The following is a 19913-nucleotide window of genomic DNA, read 5'->3' as shown; positions in this document are numbered from 1 at the left end:
TCCTCTGAGACCCTCGCCATTGGGGTCATAACAGTTTGCCAGGCCAGTATTAAATGTTTAGTGCATTGCAAAAGAGGGATTATAAGAAAGAAGATTCTGAGTTTTTTTTTTTGTTTCTTTCTTCTTCCCCTTTACCTCAGAGTGGCTATGCTTGCTGCAGACATGAATGTCCAGACCTTGATTACAAGTGTGGACCAGCTGGCTACTCGTGTGCAGGGCATACAAGACTATGTTATCAGAAATCCTAGGTCTGAACCTAAAATACCGATTCCTGAACTGTTTTCCGGAGACAGATTTAAGTTTAGGAATTTCGTGAATAATTGTAAATTGTTTTTGTCCCTGAGACCCTGTTCATCTGGAGACTCTGCTCAGCAAGTAAAAATTGTTATTTCGTTCTTACGGGGCGACCCTCAGGATTGGGCTTTTTCGCTGGCGCCAGGAGATCCGGCATTGGCTGATATTGATGCGTTTTTTCTGGCGCTCGGTTTGCTTTATGAGGAACCCAATCTTGAGATTCAGGCAGAAAAGGCCTTGCTGGCTATGTCTCAGGGGCAGGACGAGGCTGAAGTGTATTGCCAAAAATTTCGGAAGTGGTCCGTGCTGACACATTGGAACGAGTGTGCACTGGCCGCTAATTTCAGAAATGGCCTTTCTGAAGCCATTAAAAATGTTATGGTGGGATTTCCCATTCCCACAGGTCTGAATGATACTATGGCACTGGCTATTCAAATTGACCGGCGGTTGCGGGAGCGCAAAACCGCAAATTCCCTCATGGTGTTGTCTGAACAGACACCTAACTCGGTGCAATGTGATAGAAAAACCGCAAATTCCCTCATGGTGTTGTCTGAACAGACACCTGATTTAATGCAATGTGATAGAATCCTGACTAGAAATGAGCGGAAAATTCATAGACGCCGGAATGGCTTGTGCTACTACTGTGGTGACTCTACACATGTTATCTCAGCATGCTCTAAACGTATAGCTAAGGTTGTTAGTCCTGTCACCGTTGGTAATTTGCAACCTAAATTTATTCTGTCTGTAACTCTGATTTGCTCACTGTCATCTTATCCTGTCATGGCGTTTGTAGATTCAGGTGCTGCCCTGAGTCTTATGGATCTCTCATTTGCTAAGCGCTGTGGTTTTACTCTTGAACCATTGGAAAATCCTATTCCTCTTAGGGGTATTGATGCTACGCCATTGGCAGCAAATAAACCGCAGTATTGGACACAGGTTACCATGTGCATGACTCCTGAACACCGCGAGGTGATGCGTTTCCTGGTTTTGCATAAAATGCATGATTTGGTTGTTTTGGGGCTGCCATGGTTACAGACCCATAATCCAGTCCTGGACTGGAAGGCTATGTCAGTCTCAAGTTGGGGCTGTCGTGGTATTCATGGGGATTCCCTGCCTGTGTCTATTGCTTCTTCTACGCCTTCGGAAGTTCCGGAGTATTTGTCTGATTATCAGGATGTCTTCAGTGAGTCTGAATCCAGTGCATTACCTCCTCATAGGGACTGTGACTGTGCTATAGATTTGATACCTGGCAGTAAATTTCCTAAGGGAAGACTGTTTAATCTGTCGGTACCTGAGCATACCGCTATGCGTTCATATATCAAGGAGTCTCTGGAGAAAGGACATATTCGTCCGTCTTCTTCCCCTCTTGGTGCGGGATTCTTTTTTGTGGCAAAAAAGGACGGATCTTTGAGACCCTGTATTGATTATCGGCTTTTAAATAAGATCACTGTCAAATTTCAGTATCCTTTACCGCTGTTGTCTGACTTGTTTGCCCGGATTAAAGGTGCCAAGTGGTTCACCAAGATAGACCTTCGTGGTGCGTACAACCTTGTGCGCATTAAACAAGGTGATGAATGGAAAACCGCATTCAATACGCCCGAAGGTCATTTTGAGTACTTGGTGATGCCTTTTGGGCTCTCCAATGCGCCTTCAGTTTTTCAGTCCTTTATGCATGACATATTCCGGAAGTATCTGGATAAATTTTTGATTGTTTATCTGGATGATATTTTGGTTTTTTCTGATAATTGGGATTCGCATGTGGAGCAGGTCAGGTTGGTCTTTAAAATTTTGCGTGAAAATTCTTTGTTTGTCAAGGGCTCAAAATGTCTCTTTGGTGTACAGAAGGTTCCCTTTTTGGGGTTCATTTTTTCCCCTTCTGCTGTGGAGATGGACCCAGTCAAGGTCCGAGCTATTCTTGATTGGACTCAGCCCTCGTCGGTTAAGAGTCTTCAGAAGTTCTTGGGCTTCGCTAACTTCTACCGTCGTTTTATCGCTAATTTTTCTAGCATTGTGAAACCTTTGACGGATATGACCAAGAAGGGCTCCGATGTAGCTAACTGGGCTCCTGCTGCCGTGGAGGCTTTCCAGGAGTTGAAACGCCGGTTTACTTCGGCGCCTGTTTTGTGCCAGCCTGATGTCTCGCTTCCCTTTCAGGTTGAGGTGGATGCTTCAGAGATTGGAGCAGGGGCCGTTTTGTCGCAGAGAGGCCCTGGTTGCTCTGTTATGAAACCTTGTGCCTTTTTCTCTAGGAAGTTTTCGCCTGCTGAGCGAAATTATGATGTGGGCAATCGGGAGTTGTTGGCCATGAAATGGGCATTTGAGGAGTGGCGTCATTGGCTCGAGGGTGCTAAGCATCGTGTTGTGGTCCTGACTGATCACAAAAATCTGATGTATCTCGAGTCTGCTAAACGCCTTAATCCGAGACAGGCCCGCTGGTCATTGTTTTTCTCCCGCTTTGATTTTGTTGTCTCGTATTTACCAGGTTCAAAGAATGTGAAGGCCGATGCTCTTTCTAGGAGCTTTGTGCCTGATGCTCCTGGAGTCGCTGACCCTGTTGGTATTCTTAAAGATGGAGTTATCTTGTCAGCTATTTCTCCGGATCTGCGACGTGTGTTGCAGAGATTTCAGGCTGATAGGCCTGAGTCTTGTCCATCTGACAGACTGTTTGTCCCGGATAAGTGGACCAGCAGAGTCATTTCCGAGGTTCATTCCTCGGTGTTGGCAGGTCACCCGGGAATTTTTGGCACCAGAGATCTGGTGGCCAGGTCCTTTTGGTGGCCTTCCTTGTCAAGGGATGTGCGGTCATTTGTGCAGTCCTGTGGGATTTGTGCTCGAGCTAAGCCTTGCTGTTCTCGTGCCAGCGGTTTGCTCTTGCCCTTGCCTGTCCCGAAGAGACCTTGGACACATATCTCCATGGATTTCATTTCTGATCTTCCGCTATCTCAGGGCATGTCCGTTATCTGGGTGATATGTGATCGCTTCTCCAAGATGGTCCATTTGGTTCCTTTGCCTAAGCTGCCTTCCTCTTCCGATCTGGTTCCTGTGTTTTTCCAGAACGTGGTTCGTTTGCACGGCATCCCTGAGAATATTGTGTCAGACAGAGGATCCCAGTTCGTTTCCAGGTTCTGGCGATCCTTTTGTGGTAGGATGGGCATTGATTTGTCGTTTTCGTCTGCTTTCCATCCTCAGACTAATGGACAGACGGAGCGAACCAATCAGACTTTGGAGGCTTATTTGAGGTGTTTTGTCTCTGCTGATCAGGACGATTGGGTGACAGTCTTACCGTTGGCTGAGTTTGCCCTTAATAATCGGGCTAGTTCCGCCACCTTGGTTTCGCCTTTTTTCTGCAACTCTGGTTTCCATCCTCGCTTTTCTTCGGGTCATGTGGAACCTTCTGACTGTCCTGGGGTGGATTCTGTGGTGGATAGGTTGCAGCGGATCTGGAATCATGTGGTGGACAACTTGAAATTGTCACAGGAGAAGGCTCAGCGCTTTGCCAACCGCCGCCGCGGTGTAGGTCCCCGACTACGCGTTGGGGATTTGGTATGGCTTTCTTCCCGCTTTGTTCCTATGAAGGTCTCCTCTCCCAAATTTAAACCTCGTTTTATTGGGCCTTACAAGATATTGGAAATCCTTAATCCTGTATCTTTTCGTCTGGATCTTCCTGTGTCATTTGCTATTCACAATGTATTTCATAGGTCCTTGTTGCGGCGGTACATTGTGCCTGTAGTTCCTTCTGCTGAGCCTCCTGCTCCGGTGTTGGTTGAGGGCGAGTTGGAGTACGTGGTGGAGAAGATCTTGGATTCTCGCCTCTCCAGGCGGAGGCTTCAGTACTTGGTCAAGTGGAAGGGCTATGGTCAGGAGGATAATTCCTGGGTGGTCGCCTCTGATGTTCATGCGGCCGATTTAGTTCGTGCCTTTCATGCCGCTCATCCTGATCGCCCTGGTGGTCGTGGTGAGGGTTCGGTGACCCCTCACTAAGGGGGGGGTACTGTTGTGATTTTGCTTTTTGCTCCCTCTAGTGGTTACTAGTTTTTTGACTCTGGTTTTTCTGTCATTCCTTTTATCCGCACCTGAGGTCGTTAGTTTAGGGTGTAGCTATATAAGCTCCCTGGACCTTCAGTTCTGTGCCTGGCAACGTAGTTATCAGAGCTAGTCTTCTGTGCTCTTGTCTACTGATCCTGGTTCCAGAAAATATCAGCTAAGTCTGCTTTTTGCTTTTGCTATTTGTTTTGGTTTTTGCATTTTTGTCCAGCTTTTTCCTAATCTGCATCCTGACCTTTGCTGGAAGCTCTAGGGGGCTGGTGTTCTCCCCCCGGACCGTTAGACGGTTCGGGGGTTCTTGAATTTCCAGTGTGGATTTTAATAGGGTTTTCGTTGACCATATAAGTTCCCTTTCCTTATTCTGCTATTAGTTAGCGGGCCTCTCTGTGCTAAATCTGATTCATTTCTGTGTTTGTCATTTCCTCTTACCTCACCGTTATTATTTGTGGGGGGCTTCTATCCAGCTTTGGGGTCCATTTCTCTGGAGGCAAGAAAGGTCTTTGTTTTCCTCTACTAGGGGTAGCTAGATTCTCCGGCTGGAGCGTGTCATCTAGAATCATCGTAGGAATGATCCCCGGCTACTTCTAGTGTTGGCGTGAGGAGTAGTTATATGGTCAACCCAGTTACCACTGCCCTATGAGCTGGTTTTTTGTATTCCTCAGACTTCCACATTCCTCTGAGACCCTCGCCATTGGGGTCATAACAGTCTACAGTCCTGTCACTGGACTCTATCAGTTTCAGCCAAAATGGATTTAACTTCCAGACTAGCAATGAAAAAGAAAAAATCTCCAGCATGGATCTTCTAAAAGTCAATTTATTAGAAACACTTTAAAATGCAAACATTTGCAAAAAAGAGAGATGGGGGTCCCAGGTGGTCAACGCCGACGCGTTTCGACCATCAGGTCTTAGTCATGGCATGAAAATGGAACCACATATTAACATTTTATACAACACAGAACACTAAAACAGCAAGTGCTTAGATTAAAACTCAGGTGGGCAATCAGAACATTCATTATATTAACCCCCTGTGAACCGCAAAAGAGAAAGACATATCCATGAAAAAAGAACCACATCGGTGTATCAAAAAATTACATTAGCTGGAATAATAGAACCATTTCACAGTGTGTACAATATTAAATATCACCTTCTTATATATATATATAAAAAAAAAAAAAACGCATGGAAAAACAAAAAAAACACAGAAAAAAAAAAAAAATTATGTATATTTATATTGAAGACATGAGATTATTACATTAATCTAACTGCAAAATGAGGTCAAGACGTTTGTTCAGCCCTAAGGGCACCCTTGACTGTAGAGAAAATATCCAAAAGGATTCACGATTTAATATCTTACGTCTATGATCACCACCTCTAGGGGGTTTATGCACTTTTTCAATAGCAGTCACTTTAATCATGCTGGTGTTACCTGCATGGATTGTTTTGCAGTGATGAGAGACTGCAGAAATGTTATGTGATGTATTATTAAGTGCAGATTCTGAGATATGCTTACAAAACCTTCTTTTTAAAGGGCCCACTGTGCAGCCCACATATTGCAGTTTACATAAATCGCATTCTATCAAATAAATGACACCTTCTGAGTTGCAATTCATGTGCGTTCTAATTGGATAAGTAATGCCTGTCACACTAGAGGTGAAACTAGTAGTTTTTCTTACAAAATTACACGTTTTACACGGGTGGTGACCACATTTAAAAAAACCCTTATATGTTAACCAGGCACTATTTCCTGCAGTCAATTTACTATTGAGATAGAGACTAGGAGATAGGATGTCACGTAAGGAAGGTGCTTTTTTGGCAAGATATCGTATGTGAGTACGATCTAAAATATGTGCTAGCTTCACATCATTGTATAAAATAGGAACATACTTTTTCACAATTTGAATTATTTCTGCATACTGCGGACTATAAACTGTGGAAAAATTTATCGTACTCAGAGAGTGAGAGGCAGAGTCTGCGTGTTTAGTCTCATTAAACCTTTTTCTTTTAGTTTTTTTAATTTTATTATTATTCTCGTTGGGGTTCATAGAAAGAGACCCTGGATCCTCATTATCACTCCATAATAAAGACTTCCTATCAATGTCTTTTGTCACTGATTTTGCTCTGTGTAGCATCCAATTAGGATAACCGCGATCTTTAAGTCTGAAAACTGCAGACTCAGTTTCCTGTGTGAATTGTGAAGATGAACTACAATTTCTTTTGAGCCTGATCAATTCACCCACTGGTATATTCTTAATGACATGTTTTGGGTGACAAGAGTGTGCCTCCAAAATGGAGTTGCTGTCAGTAGATTTTCTATAAGGGGAAACAGCAACTAAGTTAGTATTTTCATTTACTGATAAGGAAATATCCAAATAGTTGATAGAAGTCTTGGAGGTATTAAAAGTAAAGGAGAGATTAAAGTCATTATTATTCACGTATTTTATGAAGTCCGTAATCAGCATATCATCCCCCTTCCAAATTATAATCAAATCATCGATATAGCGACCAAAAAATACAATGTTATTAGAAAAAGGATTATTCTCATTGAAAATATATTTTTCTTCCCAAACCGCTACTGTAATATTGGCTAATGAAGGGGAACATTTCCCCCCCATCACTGAGAATGCGAAGATTTTCCACGTAATATAAACCAGCATTTAAAATAACCACCCCTCCACCTTTGTCAGCCTGTCTGATTAATAAATCTTCATTATGGCGTAAATTACTTATGGCCTGTCTTTCCAAGACAGTCAGATTATCATGCACAGAATCTATGTTACTATCCAATTTGATTAAATCCCTCTCTACCAGTTCTTGGAAGGTGTCCAAGACAGTAGGTCTGGATTGTACTGGATAGAATAGAGCTTTAGATGTACCAAAATCCTTGTTCATATTACAGTCTTTTTCAAGTGAATGGGATTGCAAGTCTCGTAGAATAGAATAATCCAAAAGTTCCTGAAAAGAAAAATTACCATATGGAAATACAGCATTGGTATACCCAGGAGGTTGCATAGTATCAAAAAAAGCAGAATCTTGTTCAAAGTGACATTTCAAAGTTAAGTTTCTGGCGAATTTGTTCACATCCAATAAAGTCCTAAATACATCAAATTTTTTTATTGGACAAAAACCAAGTCTTTTTCCCAAAAGAGAAATTTCAGCTTCAGACAAAATATAGCTGGAAAGATTCCAGACTGGAAGTGTCAATACTTCCTCTGATTCCTGAGCGGGTAAGTTCTTACGTTTGTGCTTCCTCCCCGCCCTCCTCCGGCGTTTTTTGCTTTGCTGATGGCACCTGATCTCTCATTAAATGTCTCATTATGCCTATTGGATCCAAACGATACATCCGAAAAATCTTCTGAAGTATTATGATTTGAGCTCGATGAGCCCATCGACTCATGAGAAGCAGTGAAGCTGACCCTCCGCCCTTTATAATTGGAATCAAAGAAATCATGCTGCAGGCGTCTATTTCTTCTATTCCAGGTACGGGAAATTTTCCAGGTGTAAACTTGGTTCAGTTCATAATCCCGTTTATCTCTCTGGAATTTGTCATGTTTAATGTCAGCAACATGTTCCTCTAGTTTCAGTAAGTTTTTTTCCATTCTCTGATTTAAAATGTTGAAGTCCTCAACATTGTTGTATTTATTCAGGGATGTCTGTATTTTTGTGATGTCATCTTTTATATGATTAATCTCAATTTCTTCATGTTTGGTGATTAATTCCATCAACTTATATGAACATTGTGAAAGTATTGATTCCCATTCCGCTTTAAACTCATCTGAATAAGAAAAGGTGGGTTTCTTATTGATTCTTAAACCCCTTGGTATAAGTTTTTTAGACAAATATGATTTAAGAGAGGTCATGTCCCACCATAATCTCGTCTCTTTACTTTTACGGTTCTCCAGTGCTTTAAAAAGGTCCTCAATAGACTCACCTGAGGAAACCCCATTATTCCGAGACACATCTTCATTAGTTTGATTAAAGATAGACGCAAACCTATTCATGCGTTTTCTATCACTATCCATAGATATTGCACTGTGATTATCCATAGCAGGCAAATCAGTTCATAACCAATGGTAAGTATAGAAAAAATTAAGTAGGGGAGGAAGCAAGACTTGAACCACAAAATACAAAAATAGGGAAAAAGGAAAAAATGGGAAGAAAATAAGTCAGCTCACCAATCCCTCAACAGTGCAATGATGTCCACGCACGGAGCCGCCTTGGTCAAGGGCGTAGTCCAGAGCCAGCAATGAAAAAGAAAAAATCTCCAGCATGGATCTTCTAAAAGTCAATTTATTAGAAACACTTTAAAATGCAAACATTTGCAAAAAAGAGAGATGGGGGTCCAGCTAATGTAATTTTTTGATACACCGATGTGGTTCTTTTTTCATGGATATGTCTTTCTCTTTTGCGGTTCACAGGGGGTTAATATAATGAATGTTCTGATTGCCCACCTGAGTTTTAATCTAAGCACTTGCTGTTTTAGTGTTCTGTGTTGTATAAAATGTTAATATGTGGTTCCATTTTCATGCCATGACTAAGACCTGATGGTCGAAACGCGTCGGCGTTGACCACCTGGGACCCCCATCTCTCTTTTTTGCAAATGTTTGCATTTTAAAGTGTTTCTAATAAATTGACTTTTAGAAGATCCATGCTGGAGATTTTTTCTTTTTCATTGCTGGCTCTGGACTACGCCCTTGACCAAGGCGGCTCCGTGCGTGGACATCATTGCACTGTTGAGGGATTGGTGAGCTGACTTATTTTCTTCCCATTTTTTCCTTTTTCCCTATTTTTGTAACTTCCAGACTATATTGCTCCTCGTGTGGCCAAATCTAAGTTTAAGGATTACCGGGCTGTGATCTGAAATGCCCCTACTTCCATGTCTCACCTCACCCACCCATACCGCCAAGTTACTAGATCCGAAAATATAATCTAACCGAGACAAAGTATGTCTAACAGATGAATGGCAGGTAAATTCCTTGACTTCTGGATGGTGCGTTCTCCATAAATCTACCCAACCAGTGCCTTCCATAAGTAGTGATAACCTAGAAGGAGAGGAGGTCTCTTCTGAGACCGTGTTGTCCAATCTAAGCCTATCCAGGCTATCATCCATTACCAAATTAAAATCTCCCATGCACATAACATGTGCGTCTGGATAACTTAAAGCAAAGCTTATCGCCTTTTTAAGAATTGACATGCCAGCCGGGGGGGGGGGGGGATTATATATACACATAATAACATAGTCTTTCGAATTCACCATCGCATGTACAAATATAAAATGTCCTTCTGGATCTCTTCGAACCTCCCCAACCTCCCATCTAAAATCTTTGTGAATTAATAAAGAAACCCCTCTGGAATAACTAGTGTGGAATGCATGTACAGACCACTGCACCCAAGGCTTTTGCACATATCGAGCCGAATCCCTGGTCAGATGTGATTCAACCAGAGCTATAATATGGGGATGACAGCGGCGTATCTGTGAAAAAACTTTCACTCTCTTTCTGGGTGTTCCGAGACCTCTCACATTCCAGGTCATACATGTAATATCAGATGCCATACCCCTTCATCCAGACATAGTATGCATCGTCACACCAAACATACTTCTTGCAATTAACGGAGAGAATCATGGCAGCAAATCCTATGAAAACAACAATTGACAAACTTTGAACAACAAGAAAAAACAAAAAACATTTCACAAGGGAGTAAAGTTTCCTACTCCTATCACCATCCAAAAAAAGAGGGTACCATCTCTGAGCACAGAGTCCGGTAAAGGTGTTTTCTTGGACGTCAGCGGAAGGAGCTCTGTTGTGAATTCGCTTTTTGCTCCCTCTAGTGGTTACTAGTTTTTTGGACACTGGTTTTTCTGTCATCCCTTTTATCCGCACCTGGGTCGTTAGTTAGGGGTGTTGCTATATAAGCTCCTTGGACCTTCAGTTCTATGCCTGGCAACGTAGTTATCAGAGCTAGTCTGCTGTGCTCTTGTCTACTGATCCTGGTACCAGTTATATCAGCTAAGTCTGCCTTTTGCTTTTGCTATTTGTTTTGGTTTCTGTATTTTTTGTCCAGCTTGTTCCAAATCTATATCCTGACCTTTGCTGGAAGCTCTAGGGGGCTGGTGTTCTCCCCCCGGACCGTTAGACGGTTCGGGGGTTCTTGAATTTCCAGTGTGGATTTTGATAGGGTTTTTGTTGACCATATAAGTTACCTTTCTTTATTCTGCTATCAGTATGCGGGCCTCTCTGTGCTAAACCTGGTTCATTTCTGTGTTTGTCATTTCCTCTTACCTCACCGTTATTATTTGTGGGGGGCTTCTATCCAGCTTTGGGGTCCCCTTCTCTGGAGGCAAGAAAGGTCTTTTATTTTCTTCTACTAGGGGTAGCTAGATTCTCCGGCTGGAGCGTGTCATCTAGAACCAACGTAGGAATGATCCCCGGCTACTTCTAGTGTTGGCGTCAGGAGTAGATATATGGTCAACCCAGTTACCACTGCCCTATGAGCTGGATTTTTGTATTCTGCAGACTTCCACGTTCCTCTGAGACCCTCGCCATTGGGGTCATAACAGTTTGCCAGGCCAGTATTAAATGTTTAATGCATTGCAGAAGAGGGATTATAAGAAAGAAGATCTGAGTTTTTTTTTTTTTTTTTCTTTCTCCTTCCCCTTTACCTCAGAGTGGCTATGCTTGCTGCAGACATGAATGTCCAGACCTTGATTACAAGTGTGGACCAGCTGGCTACTCGTGTGCAGGGCATACAAGACTATGTTATCAGAAATCCTAGGTCAGAACCTAAAATACCGATTCCTGAACTGTTTTCCGGAGACAGGTTTAAGTTTAGGAATTTCGTGAATAATTGTAAATTTTTGATTGTTTATCTGGATGATATTTTGGTTTTTTCTGATGATTGGGACTCGCATGTGGAGCAGGTCAGGTTGGTCTTTAAAATTTTGCGTGAAAATTCCTTGTTTGTCAAGGGCTCTAAGTGTCTCTTTGGTGTACAGAAGGTTCCCTTTTTGGGGTTCATTTTTTCCCCTTCTGCTGTGGAGATGGACCCAGTCAAGGTCCGAGCTATTCTTGATTGGACTCAGCCCTCGTCAGTTAAGAGTCTTCAGAAGTTCTTGGGTTTCGCTAACTTCTACCGTCGTTTTATCGCTAATTTTTCTAGCGTTGTGAAACCTTTGACGGATATGACCAAGAAGGGCTCCGATGTGGCTAACTGGGCTGCCGAGCGAAATTATGATGTGGGCAATCGGGAGTTGTTGGCCATGAAATGGGCATTTGAGGAGTGGCGTCATTGGCTCGAGGGTGCTAAGCATCGTGTGGTGGTCTTGACTGATCACAAAAATCTGATGTATCTCGAGTCTGCTAAACGCCTTAATCCGAGACAGGCCCGCTGGTCATTGTTTTTCTCCCGCTTTGATTTTGTTGTCTCGTATTTACCAGGTTCAAAGAATGTGAAGGCCGATGCTCTTTCTAGGAGCTTTGTGCCTGATGCTCCTGGAGTCGCTGATCCTGTTGGTATTCTTAAAGATGGAGTTATTTTGTCAGCTATTTCTCCTGATCTGCGACGTGTGTTGCAGAGATTTCAGGCTGATAGGCCTGAGTCTTGTCCACCTGACAGACTGTTTGTCCCGGATAGGTGGACCAGCAGAGTCATTTCCGAGGTTCACTCCTCGGTGTTGGCAGGTCACCCAGGAATTTTTGGCACCAGAGATCTGGTGGCCAGGTCCTTTTGGTGGCCTTCCTTGTCAAGGGATGTGCGGTCATTTGTGCAGTCCTGTGGGACTTGTGCTCGAGCTAAGCCTTGCTGTTCTCGTGCCAGCGGTTTGCTCTTGCCCTTGCCTGTTCCGAAGAGACCTTGGACACATATCTCCATGGATTTCATTTCTGATCTTCCGCTATCTCAGGGCATGTCCGTTATTTGGGTGATATGTGATCGCTTTTCCAAGATGGTCCATTTGGTTCCTTTGCCTAAGCTGCCTTCCTCTTCCGATCTGGTTCCTGTGTTTTTCCAGAACGTGGTTCGTTTGCACGGCATCCCTGAGAATATTGTGTCAGACAGAAGATCCCAGTTCGTGTCCAGGTTCTGGCGATCCTTTTGTAGTAGGATGGGCATTGATTTGTCGTTTTCGTCTGCTTTCCATCCTCAGACTAATGGACAGACGGAGCGAACCAATCAGACTTTGGAAGCTTATTTGAGGTGTTTTGTCTCTGCTGATCAGGACGATTGGGTGACATTCTTGCCGTTGGCTGAGTTTGCCCTTAATAATCGGGCTAGTTCCGCCACCTTGGTTTCGCCTTTTTTCTGCAACTCTGGTTTCCATCCTCGCTTTTCTTCGGGTCATGTGGAGCCTTCTGACTGTCCTGGGGTGGATTCTGTGGTGGATAGGTTGCAGCGGATCTGGAATCATGTGGTGGACAACTTGAAGTTGTCACAGGAGAGGGCTCAGCGCTTTGCCAACCGCCGCCGCGGTGTGGGTCCCCGACTACGCGTTGGGGATTTGGTATGGCTTTCTTCCCGCTTTGTTCCTATGAAGGTCTCCTCTCCCAAATTTAAACCTCGTTTTATTGGGCCTTACAAGATATTGGAAATCCTTAATCCTGTGTCTTTTCGTCTGGATCTTCCTGTGTCGTTTGCTATTCACAATGTATTTCATAGGTCCTTGTTGCGGCGGTACATTGTGCCTGTAGTTCCTTCTGCTGAGCCTCCTGCTCCGGTGTTGGTTGAGGGCGAGTTGGAGTACGTGGTGGAGAAGATCTTGGATTCTCGCCTCTCCAGGCGGAGGCTTCAGTACCTGGTCAAGTGGAAGGGCTATGGTCAGGAGGATAATTCCTGGGTGGTCGCCTCTGATGTTCATGCGGCCGATTTAGTTCGTGCCTTTCATGCCGCTCATCCTGATCGCCCTGGTGGTCGTGGTGAGGGTTCGGTGACCCCTCACTAAGGGGGGGGTACTGTTGTGAATTCGCTTTTTGCTCCCTCTAGTGGTTACTAGTTTTTTGGACACTGGTTTTTCTGTCATCCCTTTTATCCGCACCTGGGTCGTTAGTTAGGGGTGTTGCTATATAAGCTCCTTGGACCTTCAGTTCTATGCCTGGCAACGTAGTTATCAGAGCTAGTCTGCTGTGCTCTTGTCTACTGATCCTGGTACCAGTTATATCAGCTAAGTCTGCCTTTTGCTTTTGCTATTTGTTTTGGTTTCTGTATTTTTTGTCCAGCTTGTTCCAAATCTATATCCTGACCTTTGCTGGAAGCTCTAGGGGGCTGGTGTTCTCCCCCCGGACCGTTAGACGGTTCGGGGGTTCTTGAATTTCCAGTGTGGATTTTGATAGGGTTTTTGTTGACCATATAAGTTACCTTTCTTTATTCTGCTATCAGTATGCGGGCCTCTCTGTGCTAAACCTGGTTCATTTCTGTGTTTGTCATTTCCTCTTACCTCACCGTTATTATTTGTGGGGGGCTTCTATCCAGCTTTGGGGTCCCCTTCTCTGGAGGCAAGAAAGGTCTTTTATTTTCCTCTACTAGGGGTAGCTAGATTCTCCGGCTGGAGCGTGTCATCTAGAACCAACGTAGGAATGATCCCCGGCTACTTCTAGTGTTGGCGTCAGGAGTAGATATATGGTCAACCCAGTTACCACTGCCCTATGAGCTGGATTTTTGTATTCTGCAGACTTCCACGTTCCTCTGAGACCCTCGCCATTGGGGTCATAACAGAGCTCCTTTTACCAAAAAGAGAAGAAAAAAGTGAAAGAAAAACCCCAGAATGAGGAAGTTCCATTTCTTATATACCCATATCTAGAGGCGGCAAGCAATTTAGGATTTTTTACCCTCTCCCCCACCCGCTCCCACACGGGACCGCATCCATTCCTCGGCCTCCGCCGGGGATACAAAAAAAAAGGAAGAGCCCTCATAAACAACTCGAAGCCGAGCCGGATAAACCATTGAATAGAGAATATTCTTTTCTCTGAGTCGTTTCTTTATCTCCATGAATTGAGCTCGTTGTTTTTGGAGTTCCATTGAGAAATCAGGAAACAATGAAATAGTGGCATTATTACATTTAATATGGCTCCTTTGCCTTGCCATGCGAAGTATAGCATCCCTGTCTTTACAGTTAAGAATACGCGCCAAAAAGGGCCTCGGCTGAGCGCCCGGAGGAAGAGGCTTAGTAGGTACCCTGTGGGGCCTCTCCACAGAGAACGTTGAGGAGAATTCATCTCCTAGAGTATCTTTGAGCCATTTCTCCAAGAAACCCTATCAAAAATCCACGCTGGAGATTCAAGAACCCCCGAACCGTCTAACGGCCTCGGGGGAGAACACCAGCCACCCTAGAGCTTCCAGCAAGTTCAGGATACAGATTATATACAAGCTGGACAAAAATGCAAACAAAAACGAATAGCAAAAAGCAAGAAAGCAGACTTAGCTTAATCAAGCAGGAACCAGGATCAGTAGACAAGAGCACTACAGATTAGCTCTGATATCAACGTTGCCAGGCATTGAACTGAAGGTCCAGGGAGCTTATATAGCAACACCCCTGACCTAACGACCCAGGTGAGCATACAAGGGATGACAGACATACCCAGATTCAAATCACTAGTAGCCACTAGAGGGAGCCAAAAGGTAAATTCACAACAGTACCCCCCCCCCTTAGTGAGGGGTCACCGAACCCTCACCAAGACCACCAGGGCGATCAGGATGAGCGGCGTGAAAGGCACGAACTAAATCGGCCGCATGCACATCAGAGGCGACCACCCAGGAATTATCCTCCTGACCATAGCCCTTCCACTTGACCAGATACTGAAGCCTCCGCCTGGAGAGACGAGAATCTAAGATCTTCTCCACCACGTACTCCAACTCGCCCTCAACCAACACCGGAGCAGGAGGCTCAGCAGAAGGAACCACAGGCACAACGTACCGCCGCAACAAGGACCTATGAAATACGTTGTGAATGGCAAACGACACCGGAAGATCCAGGCGAAAGGATACAGGATTAAGGATCTCCAATATCTTGTAAGGACTAATGAATCGAGGCTTAAATTTGGGAGAGGAGACCTTCATAGGAACAAATCGAGAAGACAGCCATAGCAAATCCCCAACACGAAGTCGGGGACCCACACCGCGGCGGCGGTTGGCAAAACGCTGAGCCTTCTCCTGTGACAACTTCAAGTTGTCCACCACATGATTCCAGATCCGCTGCAACCTATCCACCACAGAATCCACTCCAGGACAGTCAGAAGGCTCCACATGTCCCGAGGAAAAACGAGGATGGAAACCAGAGTTGCAGAAAAATGGCGAAACCAAGGTGGCAGAACTAGCCCGATTATTAAGGGCAAATTCAGCCAACGGCAAGAAGGTCACCCAATCATCCTGATCAGAAGAGACAAAACACCTCAAATACGCCTCCAGAGTCTGATTAGTTCGTTCCGTTTGTCCGTTAGTCTGTGGATGAAAAGCGGACGAAAACGACAAATCAATGCCCATCCTACCACAAAAGGATCGCCAGAACCTGGAAACAAACTGGGATCCTCTGTCCGACACAATATTTTCAGGAATGCCGTGCAAACGAACCACGTTCTGGAAGAACACAGGAACCAGATCAGAAGAGGAAGGCAGCTTAGGCAAAGGAACCAGATGGACCATCTTGGAGAAACGATCACATATCACCCAGATGACAGACATGCCCTGAGACACCGGAAGATCCGAAATGAAATCCATAGAGATGTGTGTCCAAGGTCTCTTCGGGACAGGCAAGGGCAAGAGCAACCCGCTGGCACGAGAACAGCAAGGCTTAGCTCGAGCGCAAGTACCACAGGACTGCACAAATGACCGCACATCCCTTGACAAGGAAGGCCACCAAAAGGACCTGGCCACCAGATCTCTGGTGCCAAAAATTCCCGGGTGCCCTGCCAACACTGAGGAATGAACCTCGGAAATGACTCTGCTGGTCCATTTAGCAGGCACAAACAATCTGTCAGGTGGACAAGAGTCAGGCCTACCAGCCTGAAATCTCTGCAACACACGTCGCAGATCTGGAGAAATAGCTGACAAGATAACTCCTTCCTTAAGAATACCCACAGGTTCAGCGACTCCAGGAGCATCAGGCACAAAGCTCCTAGACAGAGCATCGGCCTTCACATTCTTAGAACCTGGTAAATACGAGACCACAAAGTCAAAACGGGAGAAAAACAATGACCAGCGGGCCTGTCTAGGATTCAGGCGTTTAGCAGACTCGAGGTACATCAGATTTTTGTGATCAGTCAAGACCACCACACGATGCTTAGCACCCTCGAGCCAATGACGCCACTCCTCAAATGCCCACTTTATGGCCAACAACTCCCGATTGCCCACATCATAATTTCGCTCTGCCGGCGAAAACTTCCTAGAGAAAAAGGCACAAGGTCTCATAGTAGAGCAACCAGGGCCTCTCTGCGACAAAACGGCCCCTGCCCCAATCTCCGAAGCATCCACCTCAACCTGAAAGGGAAGTGAGATGTCAGGCTGGCACAAAACAGGCGCCGAAGTAAACCGGCGTTTCAACTCCTGGAAAGCCTCCACGGCAGCAGGAGCCCAGTTAGCCACATCAGAGCCTTTCTTGGTCATATCCGTCAACGGTTTAACAACGCTAGAAAAATTAGCGATAAAACGACGGTAGAAGTTAGCAAAACCCAAGAACTTCTGAAGACTCTTAACTGACGAGGGTTGAGTCCAATCATGAATAGCTCGGACCTTGACTGGGTCCATCTCCACAGCAGAAGGGGAAAAAATGAACCCTAAAAATTGAACCTTCTGTACACCAAAGAGACACTTTGAGCCTTTAACAAACAAAGAATTTTCACGCAAAATCTTGAAAACCATCCTGACCTGCTCCACATGCGAGTCCCAATCATCAGAAAAAAACAGAATATCATCCAGATAAACGATCAAAAATTTATCCAGATACTTCCGGAAAATGTCATGCATAAATGACTGAAAAACTGAAGGTGCATTAGAGAGCCCAAATGGCATCACCAAGTACTCAAAATGACCTTCGGGCGTATTGAATGCGGTTTTCCATTCATCTCCTTGCTTAATGCGCACAAGGTTGTACGCACCACGAAGGTCTATCTTGGTGAACCACTTGGCACCTTTAATCCGGGCAAACAAGTCTGACAAGAGCGGCAAAGGATACTGAAATTTGACAGTGATCTTATTTAAAAGCCGATAGTCAATACAAGGCCTCAAAGATCCGTCCTTTTTGGCCACAAAAAAGAATCCCGCACCAAGAGGGGAAGAAGAAGGACGGATATGCCCCTTCTCCAGAGACTCCTTGATATATGAACGCATCGCGGTATGTTCAGGTACCGACAGATTAAACAGTCTTCCCTTAGGAAACTTACTGCCTGGAATCAAATCTATTGCACAGTCACATTCCCTATGAGGAGGCAATGCACTTGACCTAGACTCGCTGAAGACATCCTGATAATCAGACAAATACGCCGGAACTTCCGAAGGCGTAGAAGTAGCAATAGACACGGGCAGGGAATCTCCATGAATTCCATGACAGCCCCAGCTTGACACTGACATTGCCTTCCAGTCCAAGACTGGATTATGGGTCTGTAACCATGGCAAACCCAAAACAACCAAATCATGCATCTTATGCAGAACAAGAAAACGTATCACCTCCCGATGTTCAGGAGTCATGCACATGGTAACCTGTGTCCAAAACTGCGGTTTATTTTCTGCCAATGGCGTAGCATCAATACCCCTAAGAGGGATAGGATTTTCTAATGGCTCAAGAACAAAACCGCAGCGCTTGGCAAATGACAGATCCATAAGACTCAGGGCAGCACCTGAATCCACAAACGCCATGACAGGATACGATGACAGTGAGCAAATCAAAGTTACAGATAGAATAAACTTAGGTTGCAAATTACCAATGGCGACAGGACTAACAACCTTAGTAAGATGCTTAGAGCATGCTGAGATAACATGTGTAGAATCACCACAGTAGTAACACAAGCCATTCTGGCGTCTATGAATTTTCCGCTCATTTCTAGTCAGGATTCTATCACATTGCATTAAATCAGGTGCCTGTTCAGATAACACCATGAGGGAATTTGCGGTTTTGCGCTCCCGCAACCGCCGGTCAATTTGAATTGCCAGGGCCATGGAATCATTCAGACCTGTGGGAATGGGAAAACCCACCATCACATTCTTAATGGCTTCAGAAAGGCCATTTCTAAAATTTGCAGCCAATGCACACTCGTTCCACTGGGTCAGCACAGACCATTTCCGAAATTTTTGGCAATACACTTCAGCCTCGTCCTGGCCCTGAGACATAGCCAGCAAGGCTTTTTCTGCCTGAATCTCAAGATTGGGTTCCTCATAAAGCAAACCGAGCGCCAGAAAAAACGCATCAATATCAGCCAATGCCGGATCTCCTGGCGCCAGCGAGAAAGCCCAATCCTGAGGGTCGCCCCGTAAAAAAGAAATAACAATTTTCACTTGCTGAGCGGAGTCTCCAGAGGAACAGGGTCTCAGGGACAAAAACAATTTACAATTATTCCTGAAATTTCTAAACTTAAATCGGTCTCTGGAAAACAGTTCAGGAATCGGTATCTTAGGTTCTGACATAGGATTTCTGGTAACATAATCTTGTATGCCCTGCACACGAGCAGCAAGCTGGTCCACACTTGTAATCAAGGTCTGGACATTCATGTCTGCAGCAATCACAAGCCACTCAGAGGTAAAGGGGAAAAGAAAAAAAAATGAGAGAGAGAAAAAAAACCTCAGAACTTTCTTTCTTATAATCCCGCTTCTGCAATGCATTTAACATTTAATACTGGCCTGGCAAACTGTTATGACCCCAATGGCGAGGGTCTCAGAGATATCAGCAAGTCTGCGAAGTACAAAAATCCAGCTCATAGGGCAGTGGTAACTGGGTTGACCATATATCTACTCCTAACGCCAACACTAGAAGTAGCCGGGGAACATGCCTACGTTGGTCGCTAGATGTCTCGCGCCAGCCGGAGAGCTAACTACCCCTAGAAGAGGAAAACAAAGACCTCTCTTGCCTCCAGAGAAAAGACCCCAAAAGTAGGATACAAGCCCCCCACAAATAATAACGGTGAGGTAAGAGGAAATGACAAACACAGAGATGAACTAGGTTTTAGCAAAGAGAGGCCCACTTACTAATAGCAGAATGTAGTAAGATAACTTATATGGTCAACAAAAACCCTATAAAAAATCCACGCTGGAGATTCAAGAACCCCCGAACCGTCTAACGGCCCGGGGGGAGAACACCAGCCACCCTAGAGCTTCCAGCAAGGTCAGGATACAGATTATATACAATCTGGACAAAAATGCAAACAAAAACGAATAGCAAAAAGCAAGAAAGCAGACTTAGCTTAATCAAGCAGGAACCAGGATCAGTAGACAAGAGCACTACAGATTAGCTCTGATATCAACGTTGCCAGGCATTGAACTGAAGGTCCAGGGAGCTTATATAGCAACACCCCTGACCTAACGACCCAGGTGAGCATACAAGGGATGACAGACATACCCAGAGTCAAATCACTAGTAGCCACTAGAGGGAGCCAAAAGGTAAATTC

This window comes from Ranitomeya variabilis, chromosome 7 (genome assembly GCF_051348905.1).
Source record: "Ranitomeya variabilis isolate aRanVar5 chromosome 7, aRanVar5.hap1, whole genome shotgun sequence".
NCBI lineage: Eukaryota > Metazoa > Chordata > Amphibia > Anura > Dendrobatidae > Ranitomeya > Ranitomeya variabilis.
This window is presented reverse-complemented; position numbering follows the sequence as displayed.